Consider the following 16,352-nt stretch of genomic DNA (forward strand, 5'->3'; position numbering starts at 1 on the left):
TTGAAGTTCCAGTCACGTTGGAAAACAACAGTTTCTACACTTCCTGGGCAACCAAAACCAACAAAAAAGACTATTCGTGCTAATAAAAGTGTGAGGAATCATTTTCTACAAGTTGTCCTCATAGAACAGGTTGCATAAGCAGAGTAACTATTTGATACATTTTGGAAAACTGTGATTTTTTTTTTCAGATAAGTTCAGACGTACACAATTCTCGGACAATGATTATGCTCTCAGAAATTTTCGTTATAACACCCAAGCAAAATAATAAAAAATACTGAACTATCATAGCTTATGGTATGTGAGGTGACGATCATGTTATTTCTGTCATAAATCTTGACAATGATTTTGTATCGGTCTACGCCAGTGGCCAACTTACATAATAACGTAGCGTTTTTATACAAAACAGGTCTCCTGCTCATCCAGCTAATCACAAAACGAAGGTTGGCACACTACTAATTTCTCATGACCAGTCACTAGATGTGAACTTTGTTGCTCATCCAGCTAATAATAAAACAAAGGTAGGCACACAGCTAATTTCTCATGACCAGTCGCTAGATGTGAACTTTGTTGCTCAATCAGCTAATCACAAAACGAAGGTTGGCCCACTGCTAATTTCTCATGACCAGTCACTAGATGTGAACTTTGTTGCTCATCCAGCTAATAATAAAACAAATGTAGGCACACAGCTAATTTCTCATGACCAGTCGCTAGATGTGAACTTTGTTGATCAATCTACGAGTGTTCCATAAACAACTAACGAATAAAGATATCTCTTCCAAGTTCTTTGCAAGGAGTTGAATTAAGTTCCACAGCCTAAATTTCAATTCATGTTTGTGTCTTTAAGTACTGAAAAAGACACATCTATTAAAATGAAATACAATGTTGTCCCTTTTGTTTCTTGATCTAATAACAAAACATTCATTCTGTATATATTTACTTATTGAGAGGTGTATTTTATCGGTATGACTATATGGTACCACTATTCTTCAACAACGTTGACTATTTGGCAGCAGTGTGTTTCAACAGCAGTGACGATGTGCTCTACAGTAGTAGTAGTTAAATGACAAAGTCGTGTTTCTAACGAGATGTCATGTAACATAAATATATCTTATTATTAGTGGTTGGATTACAGTTTTCGAAAATTAAAAACCAGGTCAAGACAAGAAGTAGTGTAGCAGCACTATGCTGTAGTGGTATGAGATAAGCGGTGACAATGTTTGCTTAAAGAACAGATGCAGGTAGAAGGAGTCATAATCCGTGATGACGAGAAAACCCACTTGTAGAGAAAAATATATATGTAAAAACGGCTGGTATAAATTGAGAAAATTCTATATAGAGGAGCGAACAACGTTTTGACCTTCTTCGGTCATCTTCAGGTTCACATAGTAAATAATGCACTAAAGGAGTTGCAGTTATAAATTCTTGTTACTTGAAAATAGTGTGCTACAAAAGTTGTGGATATGTCACATTTTTCTTCTATAGGAGTTTTAGATATGTGCCAGTATTGTATTACATCAGGTGTTTTTGAACGGATAGGTGGCAGAATTGTACTACATCAGGTATTGTTGGGCTGAAAGATGGCAGAATTGTACTACATCAAGTATTGTTGGACGGAAAGATGGCAGAATTGTACTACACCAGGTATTATTGAACGGAAGATGGCAGAATTGTACTACATCAGGTATTGTTGGACTGAAAGATGGCAGAATTGTACTACATCAAGTATTGTTGGACGGAAAGATGGCAGAATTGTACTAAATCAAGTATTATTGAACGGAAGATGGCAGAATTGTACTACATCAGGTATTATTGAACGGAAGATGGCAGGATTTTACTATTTCAGATGTTATTGGACGAAATCACTGTGCTACATGAGTTAGATGATAACAAGTGTCAAAATGTATTAAAATAATTGTCTTTATGTGGTAGCTATACGTTGTTAGGATTGATGTGTTTTTTCAATAACTGTGCTATGACATATGATCAGATAACAGCACACTGAAACAGTAGTTTTTATTATGATTTAAATTGTATTATGGTAATTGTGGCTGAACGGTAGTTCTGTGCTATAAGAATTTTGGTTAGATGGTGACATTGTACTACTCGAGTTTGTTTCTTTATTTGTAATTCAGCCCAAAGCTACACGATGGGCTATCTGTGTTCTAACCTCCATGGGTATCGAAACTCGGATTCTAGCGTTGTAAGTCCCCAGACACGCCGCTGTGCTACTAGGGGATTTACTACTAGAGGTTTGGTCGAATTTCAGGAACTGTACTAATGAAGTAGTATTTCTTTTACTTCTATATCTTTGGAGCTGTACTAATGAAGTTGTATTTCTTTTAGTTGTATATCTCTGGAACTGTACTAATGAAGTAGCATTTCTTTTAGTTGTATATCTCTGGAACTGTACTAATGAAGTAGTATTTCTTTTAGTTGTATATCTCTGGAACTGTACTAATGAAGTAGTATTTCTTTTAGTTGTATATCTCTGGAACTGTACTAATGAAGTAGTATTTCTTTTAGTTGTATACCTCTGGAACTGTACTAATGAAGTAGTATTTCTTTTAGTTGTATATCTCTGGAACTGTACTAATGAAGTAGCATTTCTTTTAGTTGTATATCTCTGGAACTGTACTAATGAAGTAGTATTTCTTTTAGTTGTATATCTCTGGAACTGTACTAATGAAGTAGTATTTCTTTTAGTTGTATATCTCTGAACTGTACTAATGAAGTAGTATTTCTTTTAGTTGTATACCTCTGGAACTGTACTAATGAAGTAGTATTTCTTTTAGTTGTATATCTCTGGAACTGTACTAATGAAGTAGTATTTCTTTTAGTTGTATATCTCTGGAACTGTACTAATGAAGTAGTATTTCTTTTAGTTGTATATCTCTGGAACTGTACTAATGAAGTAGTAGTTCTTTCAGTTGTATATCTCTGGAACTGTACTAATGAGTAGTATTTCTTTCAGTTGTATATCTCTGGAACTGTACTAATGAGTAGTATTTCTTTCAGTTGTATACCTCTGCGAACAAAGCTCTTGTTTATTGATTAGTAATGACTACAGCAAGTTCTGTAGTTTGAACAAGAATAAATCATCTGGTATTATAGGTCTGCTATGGGTTACTATTATTTACTCATCAACATTTGGACGTGAATTATTTATTGGAATGCAATAACGATACTTTGTAATTATATTTAGAAATACGAAATGTGAAACACCTAACAGCCATTTTCTCTTCCGATTGTTCAATAAAGCAGACATTATCCCCATGAATTGCACAAATCTATCATTTAAATTATTTAGATCGCTTTTACTTCCAACTGAACTTAAAAGAAACTGAAAAGACTGACATGCTTCTGTTATCAATTTTTTTGGGGTTGAAGCTTTCAGCTCAAATAAAGGTGTCAGTTTGGTTACATATTTTGCTAGGCAACAAACCAAAAATGAAAAAAGCCTGTTCGTGCTGAAAGTTTGTAACTTAAAGTTATGTCTCACAGCATTAACTCTGAAATTAGATATTTGTATAAGTGTGAGAATTCAACCGTAAATGTTCCGATGCTACAAAGGAAATATCAAGAATATCGAAATCTTGTTAAGATATATAATAACATATTCCATAAAATATAATAAAAGTATTAACTTATTGTACTTTAACTAACAAAAATAGCTTAAACCAGATTCTCATTTTTTATGAATTGTATATACTACCTATTTTCCCTTTCATAGTTTTTACGATTTACAACTTTATCTAAGCTAATACACAAGAGACAATAAATATATTTATATTAATCTTAAACTTGTAATTGTATAGGAACATATGCTGAAAGTGTTTGAGGATAAGAGATACTTGTATGTTTTTTCTTATAGCAAAGCCACATCGGGCTATCTGCTCAGCCCACTGACAAAGCCACATCGGGCTATCTGCTCAGCGCACTGACAAAGCCACATCAGGCTATCTGCTCAGCCCACTGACAAAGCCACATCGGGCTATCTGCTCAGCCCACTGACAAGCCACATCAGGCTATCTGCTCAGCCCACTGACAAAGCCACATCAGGCTATCTGCTCAGCCCACTGACAAAGCCACATCGGGCTATCTGCTCAGCCCACTGACAAAGCCACATCGGGCTATCTGCTCAGCCCACTGAGAGGAATTGAACCCCTGATTTTAGCGTTGTAAATCCGGAGACATGCCTGTTGTACTAGCGGGGGGCATAAGAAATACAGTTGATAAAAACGGCAACGTTACATGGTTTGATAAAACAAGGTTTACTTCCAGCCCAAAGCGACTTTCTTTTATAGACTTCTTCTTTTATTAATCAAAGTAATTCGAGACGAAGTTGTAACATAACATTATTTAATAAAATGTCATTAGGTATGTTAGTTAAGTCTGAATATGTACATTGCAAAAAGGAAATCAGTTTCCCTCTAATCATCTTATGTTGAGATATACGAATCTGTTATTCTATACTGAGATGTGATTTCATGAACTAAAGCTAGGAGGTCAGTTACGATCTGTTATTCTATACTGAGATGTGATTTCATGAACTAAAGCTAGGAGGTCAGTTACGATCTGTTATTCTATACTGAGATGTGATTTCAGGGACTAAAGCTAGGAGGTCAGCTACCAGTTGTTATTCTATACTGAGATGTGATTTCATGGACTAAAGCTAGGAGGTCAGCTACCATCTGTTATTCTATACTGAGATGTGATTTCATGGACTAAAGCTACGAGGTCAGCTACCAGTTGTTATTCTATACTGAGATGTGATTTCAGGGACTAAAGCTAGGAGGTCGGCTACCATCTGTTATTCTATACTGAGATGTGATTTCAGGGACTAAAGCTAGGAGATCAGCTACCATCTGTTATTCTATACTGAGATGTGATTTCATAAACTAAAGCTACGAGGTCAGCTATCAGTTGTTATTTTATACTGAGATGTGATTTCAGGGACTAAAGCTAGGAGGTCGGCTACCATCTGTTATTCTATACTGAGATGTGATTTCAGGGACTAAAGCTAGGAGGTCGGCTACCATCTTTTATTCTATACTGAGATGTGATTTCATAAACTAAAGCTACGAGGTCAGCTACCAGTTGTTATTCTATACTGAGATGTGATTTCAGGGACTAAAGCTAGGAGGTCGGCTACCATCTGTTATTCTATACTGAGATGTGATTTCAGGGACTAAAGCTAGGAGGTCAGCTACCATCTGTTATTCTATACTGAGATGTGATTTCATAAACTAAAGCTACGAGGTCAGCTACTAGTTGTTATTCTATACTGAGATGTGATTTCAGGGACTAAAGCTAGGAGGTCGGCTACCATCTGTTATTCTATACTGAGATGTGATTTCAGGGACTAAAGCTAGGAGGTCGGCTACCATCTTTTATTCTATACTGAGATGTGATTTCAGGGACTAACGCTACGAGGTCAGCTACCAGTTGTTATTCTATACTGAGATGTGATTTCAGGGACTAAAGCTAGGAGGTCAGCTACCATCTGTTATTCTATACTGAGATGTGATTTCATAAACTAAAGCTACGAGGTCAGCTACCAGTTGTTATTCTATACTGAGATGTGATTTCAGGGACTAAAGCTAGGAGGTCGGCTACCAGTTGTTATTCTATACTGAGATGTGATTTCAGGGACTAAAGCTAGGAGGTCGGCTACCATCTGTTATTCTATACTGAGATGTGATTTCAGGGACTAAAGCTAGGAGGTCGGCTACCATCTGTTATTCTATACTGAGACTAATATTTTGAAAAGTAGATTCATCCTTTTAGACAACAGGAAATTATACTTTCAAATATTAGTAGGGTGAAAACATTAACCACTGTTTCAACAACACATTTTCTATCTGCTACACTCACTAGTTTTTCCATCAGTACTTTGTAATAATAAAAACAAGTTATTAAAATATTATTATAAAATTTAGTTTATTGAAATAAGAGAATAAATAGTTTCGCAAAATTTTATTCGTGTCGAATCTCTTCTGGCTAGATAATAACTGTGTGTTTGTGTTTTTCTTATAACAAAGCCACATCGAGATATCTGCTCAGCCCACCGCGAGGCATCGAACCCTTGATTTTAGCATTGTAAATCCGGAGACATACCGCCGTACTAGCGAGAGGCAGATAATAACACTCAAGCATATAATGTTTATGTTTTTAGCAGTAATATTAAAATACAAAGTAAAGGTGAAGTTTCAGTCAAACCCAAGATCATATTATCTGAGCATTTTTAGTCCGTTAAAGGTCTGTGAAAATAAGCTAACAGAAAACTCCCAGAAACACATACGTAACTAAACATGTATATGTTTATTGATTTACTAGCGGCGTAAACAGCTACGTATAAGGATGTGACGCATTCGATTTTTCTCTTCAATCGATAATGTTGGACACTTCCAGTACATTTCTATTTCATGAAATAAATGTATTAAATGTAGTGTTCAAAGAAGTGATAAGACTCTTCACTATAACAGTAGTGTTTTCCGCAGATTATCAACACTGCTCAGAAATATAGGATTGAAGTTTCGAGACGTCTGATCTATAGGTAAAAGAAGTGAGAATGAATCAGAACGTGAGAAACCAGCAACAAACAGATTTATTGATGCATTCATCAAAAGCAACTGTCAAATACTATGATACAACGTACTATGAAACAAGTAAATATAGGGGAATTAAAAACGCACATCATTGGATCTTCAGACCATTTCGATATATTAAATTAAAAATTCAAACAATGTGATAATCTAAAAACAAGATGTTTAGAAAGCTTTGTATTTATGATTCAGATTGTATTAGAATGCATTTTTAACATTTTCGCTCATTTCTTCATTATAAATCTTAGACCAGAAGTGTGTAAACATAGCATTTAAGATCAATCGTTTGTCCTCCAGAATTCACTCTGATCAATATCAATATGAGAAGTCGTCAACCAGGCTAGATGATGAAAAACTGTAATTTTAAAACGTTTATATTAACAGAGTTTCTGGTGTAACTGTGTCTATCATAATTCAATTTAGATAAAGAGTTTTGGTAGTGAACGATAGGCTTTTTGAACAGTGATTTGTAAAAAACAGCTAAGCCTTAAATGTAATTTTCACACATCTATAATTTGGACTCTGTAATAGAGGAATTAAAGTGAATAATAGAAACAGTCTGTGGTTTAAGTGATTTGTTTAGTAAATGCTTAGTCCGTTTGTTCTTAATAGCTTGTGTTTTAAATTATAAATTAAAAATATGAGAATAGGATATCAAATTTAAGACAAATAAAAGATAAAATTCAGGACAGCTTAAAACTTATAATTAAAAGTCCAGACAGTTTTAACTTTTCAAGTTATACATTCACATAGGTTGGATACTTAAAAATGGAAATCCAGATAACTTAAATACCCAAATACCTACGGTCTCCCAGTTGGCTAAGTCGCAGGTTCGAATCCTCGTTGTATCAAATATGCTTACACTTTCAACTATGTGGGCTTTATAATGTGTAGGCGAACCCCACTATTTGCTAATAAAAGAGTAACCCAAGGGTATTGATGACTAGCTGCCTTCCCTCTACTCTTACATTGTTAAATTGTGGACGGCTTGCGCAGATAACCCTCGTGTAGTTTTAGCGAAATTCAGAACAAAGAAATGTAAATATCTAAAAATAATTGAAATACATTAACTTAAATATCCAAATAATGTTGACACATCAAAATTTAGACTATTTGAACAAATATAATTAGATAGCCAGAAAAATTGGGGAGAATTTGATATACAGATAGTTTTTGTAATAAACCAAATATATATATATATATAAAAGACTAAAGATCATTTGAGAAATCTTCTCATACTAGTATTCTTGTAAACTAATATTCGAACTTGTTTTACACTGGTATATTTTAAACATTTCCTTAAACGTAAATATAGTACAATTATTGTATTTGATAAGTTTAAGGGTTGTATATAATTCAGTAGGCCCGGCATGGCCAAGCGTGTTAAGGCTTGCGACTCGTAATCTGAGGGTCGCGGGTTCGCATCCCGGTCGCGCCAAACATGCTCGCCCTTTCAGCTGTGGGGGCGTTATAATGTCACGGTCAATCCCACTATTCGTTGATAAAAGAGTAGCCCAAGAGTTGGCGGTGGGTGGTGATGACCAGCTGCCTTCTCTCTAGTCTTACACTGCTAAATTAGGGACGACTAGCACAGATAGCCCTCGAGTGGCTTTGTGCGAGATTTAAAAACAAAACAAATATAATTCAGTAGTTCTCAACATTTTCTGACTTGCGGCACACTACGACAATCTGAAAATTTTCGCGGCACACCTGGAAAGCCTTAACGATTTTTTTAGGTACACGTTATACGGCAAACGTTAAAAGCCTTAGAACGAAAATCACGGCCAGAGCAAGTGATATTAATTTTCGCGGCACACCTGGAAAGCCTTAACGATTTTTTTAGGTACACGTTATACGGCAAACGTTAAAAGCCTTAGAACGAAAATCACGGCCAGAGCAAGTGATATTAATGTCATTGTGCATTACGTTTAGATACACGTAATACAGAAGAGTTAACAGAAAAGCGCTACAATTAAACTAACAGTCGAACCGTTGCAGTCGAGAATGAAATTTAAGTATGAACTTCTCAGTGCTCGAGTTCAATGAAAACCATCGAATGTTTTGGAAAGTTTCAGAGTGTCTCTATAGCGGCTTTTATTAACTGATGTGTCGACTTGCTTGTAAAATCTCAAGAAAGTTGAATGTGTTTCAAAATCACTGCAGCACACCTGCCAATCTCTCGCGGCACACAGGTTGAGAATCACCGATATAATTCCAAGCGATTAAAGCTAATTGAATAAAAAAAAATAAAAAATAAAATAGTATTTTATGTTTTCATTGGTATGTAATATTCATATGATTTCCTTATTGGATCTGAGCGGCTTAGCTACTTTCTATTTTGTATGGTATTTTCCCTCATTTACTTTCTTTTACTATTTGTCACTACTGTCATGAATCGTACATCGCTACGTCTTGTGACGTCAGAGGAATCATTAGGTGTTTGTTTGTTTGTTTGTTTTGGAATTTCGCACAAAGCTACTCGAGGGCTATCTGTGCTAGCCGTCTCTAATTTAGCAGTGTAATACTAGAGGTAAGGCAGCTAGTCATCACCACCCACCGCCAACTCTTGGGCTACTCTTTTACCAACGAAAAGTGGGATTGACCGTCACATTATAACGCCCCCACGGGTGGGAGGGCGAGCACGTTTGGCGCGACTCGGGCGCGAACCCGCGACTCTCAGATTACGCCTTAACGTGCTAGGCTATGCCAGGCCCATTATTAGGTGTAAAATGGTTTGTTCCTGTTTCAACGAAAACACATCGTTTTGTTGTGGATTGTGATTAGTGGATTGTTTTATTGCCATTTTGCACCACACAACGGACCCTTCCTTTGAAAACTGAAATAAGTTATTGTATTTCGTATAGGTCGATGCATTTTTATGGTTATTTTGTGTGCAAGTCAAAAATGTGTTATATTTTGTTCTAGTTGTTTGCGTGTGTTTGTTTCAAAGTTAATTAATATAGCATCATAGAAATGTTACTTAATTCTGTAACACATAAGGTTCTGTGAACTATACACGTTTCTATCTTGTGGAAAAAATAATGTTCTATTTTGGGTCAATCTCTAGATGTTCAGTCACACGGAAAACCTAAATGTAGTTTCTTGATATATTGAGTTTCGTGATACATTTAGTCGAGTGATACAATGGATTTCGTGATACATTGAGTCTTGTGAGATATTTAGTATTTTTCAGTCTTGCGGATGATATATTGTAAGATTTGTAAAAAAAACAAACAAAACGCAAAACGTTTGGTTCTTAGTATTATAAATAATTGGTATGATTTTATCCTTCAGAATATTGTTTGTCTTCAAACATATAACGGGTAGGAAAAGAAAAGTCCCAGTGCTCTTTGGATGACACAAGAAAAGCAGTTTACTAAAATAACACAGTTTGAAGAAACTTCCAGTCATATTCCAACTTTTATCAATCGATTGATCGGTCTCACTACGTCCTATTGCAAACAACGTCACTCCTGTGTTGACTTGAAGGATTAACAGCAAAAGAAGTTTGGAGATTTTTCAGAATCAATTTTCCTAAGTTTGTGTCAAGGCTGGATATAACAAGAGCATTTGTTGACTTGGCAAGCATTAATTCTATATCCAATCACAGTTTTGTTTGATGAATAGTCACATGAATCACTGAAGTAAAACTGTCGACAGAAATGTCCAATGAGTTTGAACTAGAATGACTAAGAATCGAGTGTAAAGTAAAATATTGTAACATTTTCCACTCGATCAACGATCAGTGTTAAGGTTTATGTAATATACTGATTTGAAGTGTTGGAAATTTTTATGTGTGACGTACTTTTAGATTCGGTTCCTCAATTTATAGATAACATAATATTAAATATAGTGATAACGTTTTTCAACAATTGTTACTACAAAGCACATTTCAAAACACTTTCTACAGCATTTACTTCATAAAAGAAGAATGACTTCCTAGGTTTAAACTAACTATTCCTTTTTTGATGCACAAATGGAAATCAAACTTACTAAAAGATTCCCTGATAGTCGGTTTTTGAACAAAGTTTATTCACTCTATTAGAACACGTCTTCTTTCATAATAAAAGCTTTATGTGTTTCTTTTCAGCTACTCACTACTTATACCGTCTCCAATTTTGAGGTGATAGACTAGAGAAAGGCAATAAGTCAATGGCATTCACCTTCAAATTTTGGGCTAATTTTGCATGACCAAAAGTAATATGACATAGCCTTCACTCCTATAATACTTCCTGGTGTGGAGTACGATTTATTATTTTGTTTTTTGCAGTAACGGGACTCGAATAGTGGACTCAGAGAGCCATAATCTGGCACACTAACAATATTGCCACAATCGGTTCGTTAATAAAGGTTCCTGATAATTTATAAAGAAATAATTAGTACCTAAGAATTTTAATACAAGATTAGAGTAAACTAATTAGTGAGTACTAGATAGCTTGTTCTATTAATTCTATTTTCACATTTCAAACAATCGATTAAAATAGAACTTATTGCTCCCTCTGGTGGATAGTTTAGGAATTATCTTGACCTTATGCACTTTCAGACAAAATATTTCACTTTAGTTTATGAACTTGTGGTTCATATTCTTATTTTGTTACCCTTCACACTTAGTTTATTTATATAGTAACTGTGAGTAATCCTTTACAAAACAAACAGCCGATAAGGCTATACATACTCGATTATACACAAATTGTACACCAGAATACACCATGTGTTTAGCTTAAGAACAATAAGATAACAAATTTTGTATACACTTAAACCACTCTTTTCCAGGTTGAATAGTGTGATTTAACAATCACTCTTACAGAAGCTCCCCTCTCCTGGTGGCATGTCTGCACACTTACAATGCTAGAACCTATCCGGGTTTCGATGCCCATGGTGAGTAAAGCACAAATAGCCCAATCTGTAGCTTTTACAAATCAGCCGTAACACTACAATGGGGGAACATATTTCTACGACAACAGGGCGCGAACCCTGAACCTTATGATTCACAATACGAAGATGCTCACTACTAAGCTGCCCCCAGATGAGCACGTTTTATAAAACTAAAAGAAGTGCATAATCACATTTCAGTGCTATCTATTAATCACAAACAAAACGTTCTGTTACACATATAATAGATGTTTTACAGTCATAAAGAGAAACTCACTTTTACGAATATCAAATTTCTTACAGTAACACAATAAAACTTACTGATCCACGTATCGAATTCCTTACACTTGCACAATAAAAGTTACTTATCCAGGAGTTCAATATTTAGTCAGTTGTGAAAGTTTTCGTAGTTTCATTTCAGCTATAAGGGTTTAGAACTTGCATTGTAACTTTACATATTACATTTTTTTCTTTGTGTCTTACTTATAAAATATCACCCTGCAATGTAACCACCATAATACAGTTTTTGTATTGAGAGCCATCTATTGTAGCTTTATTAAAACATTACCATATTGCAACCTCGCAATAAAAATGTAGTGAAAACACCAATTCACATACAGAGAACACTAATCACTAAGTCACGCCTTATCCTGTAGAGAATGAACTCACACCCACACAATCTTAAAAAGTGTCAAGAAACAAGAAGCGAACAGTTGACATTTACTTAGTGAAAAGTCGAGAATCACGTGATGTTCTTCCAACCAAGTCCATCTTTCTGTTCTTATTTTCTTCTCTTAGATCAAATAAATGGTTTCATTGAAAGTGAAAGCATTTTTTGTATGCTTGTTTGATTTGAATTTTGTGCAAAGTTACATAAGAGCTATCTGCACAAGCTGTCCCTAATTTAGCAATGTAAGATCAGAGGGAAGGCTTCTAGTTATCACCACCTCTTGGGCTACTCTTTTACCAACGAATAGTGGCATTGACGGTCACATTATAACGCCCCCACGGCTGGAAGGGCAAGCATGACTGGGATTCGAGCCAGCGACCCTCAAATTACAAGTCGAAAGCCCTAATCACCTGGTCATGCCGGGTCCTTTTTTGTGTAATAATATCATTTCCTTTTCCATGAGGGTAAGCTTGAAATCTCATAATACTAAAATCCGGAGGTCGATTCCTGTTATGAGAAAAGAGGAAGCTGCGAAGCTTTGCGTTTAAATATAAATAGACTGACAGACATGTTCGACTTAGTTAAGAGGACACCTTGGAAGAAAAGTATTAGCATATCTTACATAGTCTAGATATTTTATAATATAATAGTATTTTCAAATACGTTTGCTGGATTTAAATAACACATAACTCGGTAACTGTCACATCTTGTTTAGTGCGAAATACAACAAAAATGCTCTCTTATTTTACATGATCAGGTTTTTCTTTCTCTAAATATGTTATGTTATCTTAACGTTTACTATTAGGCTCCGAGAAGCATATCTGTGAAATATATAGACTTGCTGTTTCATGGACAAGAAATGCACAACCTTAGAGATTTAGTGTTATGAGAAGTAGAAAAAATAGTCTGTGTAACATACTGACTTCTTGTCTCATAAACAAACAACCGTAAAACATATGATTTAACGTAATGAGAACCAGAGAAAGCAGTCTTTGGAATACGGTAATCTACTGTAAATAGGACCAAACAAAAAATATCGGTGGAATATCTAAGTTATGTATCGCGGATAAGATAAACGTATCTCTAAAATACGGTTATTTAGCGTTGTAGGGACCAAGCAAACCTGTGTAATGCTGGTTCGTATATTGTTTCTTTATATTGAACAAGTAGAAGTTATGAGATAATTTCCTCTCGTACTATTGTATAGTATAAATAATTTGTAAACATTTTCTGTGCTTGTGCAACGAAATGTATCTGAATCATGCAATCAGTCCAAGGAAATTCTTGATTTTTAATCATCTGATTGCCTAGTGTGGTCAAACCTTCACGTTAATCTAGATATGTCAATAAACCTCCCTTTCTCTGTCTCTAGATATAAATTTACTCACTACTGTCTCTGACTGGAGGTGAACGTCAAAGAACTTGCTGAGACTAGTCTCGTTCGAAGCTTGAGGATGAATGGTTTGAAGTGGCTGATTAAATGTAAGTACATAAAGTCTGAGAAGGTGTAGTTAGGAATTCAAAGCCGTAAGCAAGAAGAAATAACTCAAAAATAAACAGCTGCTGAAAATGACATGGCATATTCAGACAAATCGACCTTGAATTATCTCATGTCTTTAGAAACATGCATGTATATTTACAGACTTCTATAGTTTTCATAATCACGCCAGTGAGTTTGAGATGTTTGTCATATGAGTCAAACACGACTCTTGACAAGTAAATAGTGTAGGTTAAGAAAGAGTGTCAAAACAAGAGATTTTTCAATTAATGTGAAAAACACATGTTGAATAAGTGTTTGTTAATGTGTTTAAGTTATGTGACAAAAATGAATAAACATCTTTTTTTTTTAAAAGAGAAAAAAGTATTTGATGGGCAAACGATGCTTATGACTATATATGTTTTTAATTTTTAGCTCATTAGAGTTCGTAGTGATAAAATACTAAATATTCGTACTTGTTATCGTGCAAACACGCAAAGGAAGTAGGCACCTATAAACCTGTTAAAATACATGTCTTTTTAAAGAACGTAACAAAAGCTAATTGGCAAAATGACTAAAAATACTCAAATGTAAGGGTTACATTCTGGGATCACTGTATATAGTGGACATACTGATAAAGTATATGATGGGAAAGTGCTAAGCATATGCTGGTTAAATTATGAATATATGGATTAGGGATAAGCGAGATAACGACGTTATATAACATATTAAACTACGTGATGAGAAAATACTAGATATATATTGGTTGATGCGAAAATGCAGGATAGCGAAATAAATACTGGATATAACATGCTTAATTACGTGATAAGAAAACAGCCTTGTGAAAAAAAATCCACTCGGTGTTGATGCCTGCACGTGGTGAGGGGACCATCCAGAGAAGGTCTGTCTTTTTCAGCTTACCTCCTTTTGTTTGCTGCGTGTGGCGATATGTGAAGGGGAGAGGACCCTGGTAGTTGATGGTTACAACCTCAACACACCACTTTGGTCTTGAATTTCTGTAAACGAATGGCATTGAAGTGCTTCCCCTGGGTCAATTGGCTGGTCATGTTGGGTTAAAATCAACCGAGTACCAGCGTTGGGTGTTCTCAACGGGCGTTGTGAACATTATGTCTGATGCTGGTGATTGAGTATAGTGCTCACCAAACTTTGGTGTTGATGTAATGTCCTTTTCTGGCATTGTAGTGCGCCCCCTCGTGGTGGGTTGGGTCAGTGGCCACTGATTCTTTCTTCTTTTATTATGGATGCCCCAAATCCAAATAAAAGTAAAATAATAAAAAACAGTTCATTGGTAAGCGGTCACGTCTTGAAGACTCTGGACAGCAGTCTTGAAGTCACTCCCCATGCTACTTTGAATTCCACACGAGGAGTTATTGTTGAGAGGAGCTTGAAGAGCCTTCTTGGTTTCTCCCCAAATAATTTCTGTGGTGAGGTATATCTCCACTCGTAAGGACAGAATCATGCTGCTAACTAATGTTCTAATTTTGAACTTTCCATCATCACCTTCACCTGCTGCTGATTTATGAGGTACAGCTATATACTCCAAACCCCTCATACGTTTCCACTGTCAGCGGTTTGGTTACTCAAAAGCATCTTATCGTGGTTCTTTGACGTGTAATCGTTGTGGGGTCAAAGACCATGATGCCTATGAGTGCAAACTGGCCCCTCACATGTTGATTGTTGTGCTTATCACCCTTCTTACTTTGGTTCTTGCCCTTGGAAAAAGAGGTACAGCGTTTGAAAACGATTAACAACATTTCTTACACCAAGGCTCGAAACTTATTGTCTCCATTTCAGACATATGCTGTTGCATTATGTTTCACTACTGTTGAGGAAATACCATGTCAACGTGAACGCCTGTCTCTGTCCCTAGCATCCCTTGCAGTGAATGTTCACTTCCTTCAGTCACAGCTTCTGATGTCTGGTCGGGACCACCTTCTTGGGTCCCGAGATGTAGAACGATTATTCGTTCACGCCCTTAGTCCCTGAAATCTCCATTTACTGACAGAGACCTGCCAGCTCAAGTCAGGACAGAATCCATGGAAGTATACAGACCACCTTCTAATAAAGACAAACGACGTGGTTTCTCAAAACGGCTGGTTTGAGTATTAAAACTTTAATTTAAATAAAGTTGTATTTATTTAATTTGCACTGTCCAAAAACGTGTGAAGGCGTTTTTTGTTGTTGTTTGAATCTGGTTTCCAATTTTCTGCTTGTTTCTCCATTATAGAAGTCCTAGCAGTTGTTGCATTGTATTTTATAAATAATGTTAGTGTTAGGTTTATCAGTACAGTTTTTGTACATAATATGGACTTTAGTTTTGTATCTCGTTTTTGAATAAATTTGTTGTTTACTGGAATGTTATGTTTTATTATACGTTTTTTTAAAATATTGGTTATTTTTTCGCTGATGTCGGGAGCATGTGGTATGTAGCAGTGTAAGGTTTTGTAGTTCGCTGTATCTTGGGATTTATTGTTGTTTGCTAGTGTTTTTGGTCTGGGTGTGTGTGAATACATTTTTCAACGGGTTTTGAAGGAACTTTGTTTTATCTTGTTGATTTTATCATTAATTTTATCAGGTGAACATAGTTTTGTGGTTGTGTTTATTTGATTTCTTAATATGTTAGTTTTTGTTTTGTTTCATGTGCTGAGTCTCAGGGAATGCATAGTCCAGTGGTGGTTATTTTTCTGTAGATTTCTACTTTGAATTG

The sequence above is a fragment of the Tachypleus tridentatus genome, chromosome 13 (genome assembly GCF_004210375.1).
Source record: "Tachypleus tridentatus isolate NWPU-2018 chromosome 13, ASM421037v1, whole genome shotgun sequence".
In the NCBI taxonomy this organism is placed as follows: Eukaryota; Metazoa; Arthropoda; class Merostomata; order Xiphosura; family Limulidae; genus Tachypleus; species Tachypleus tridentatus.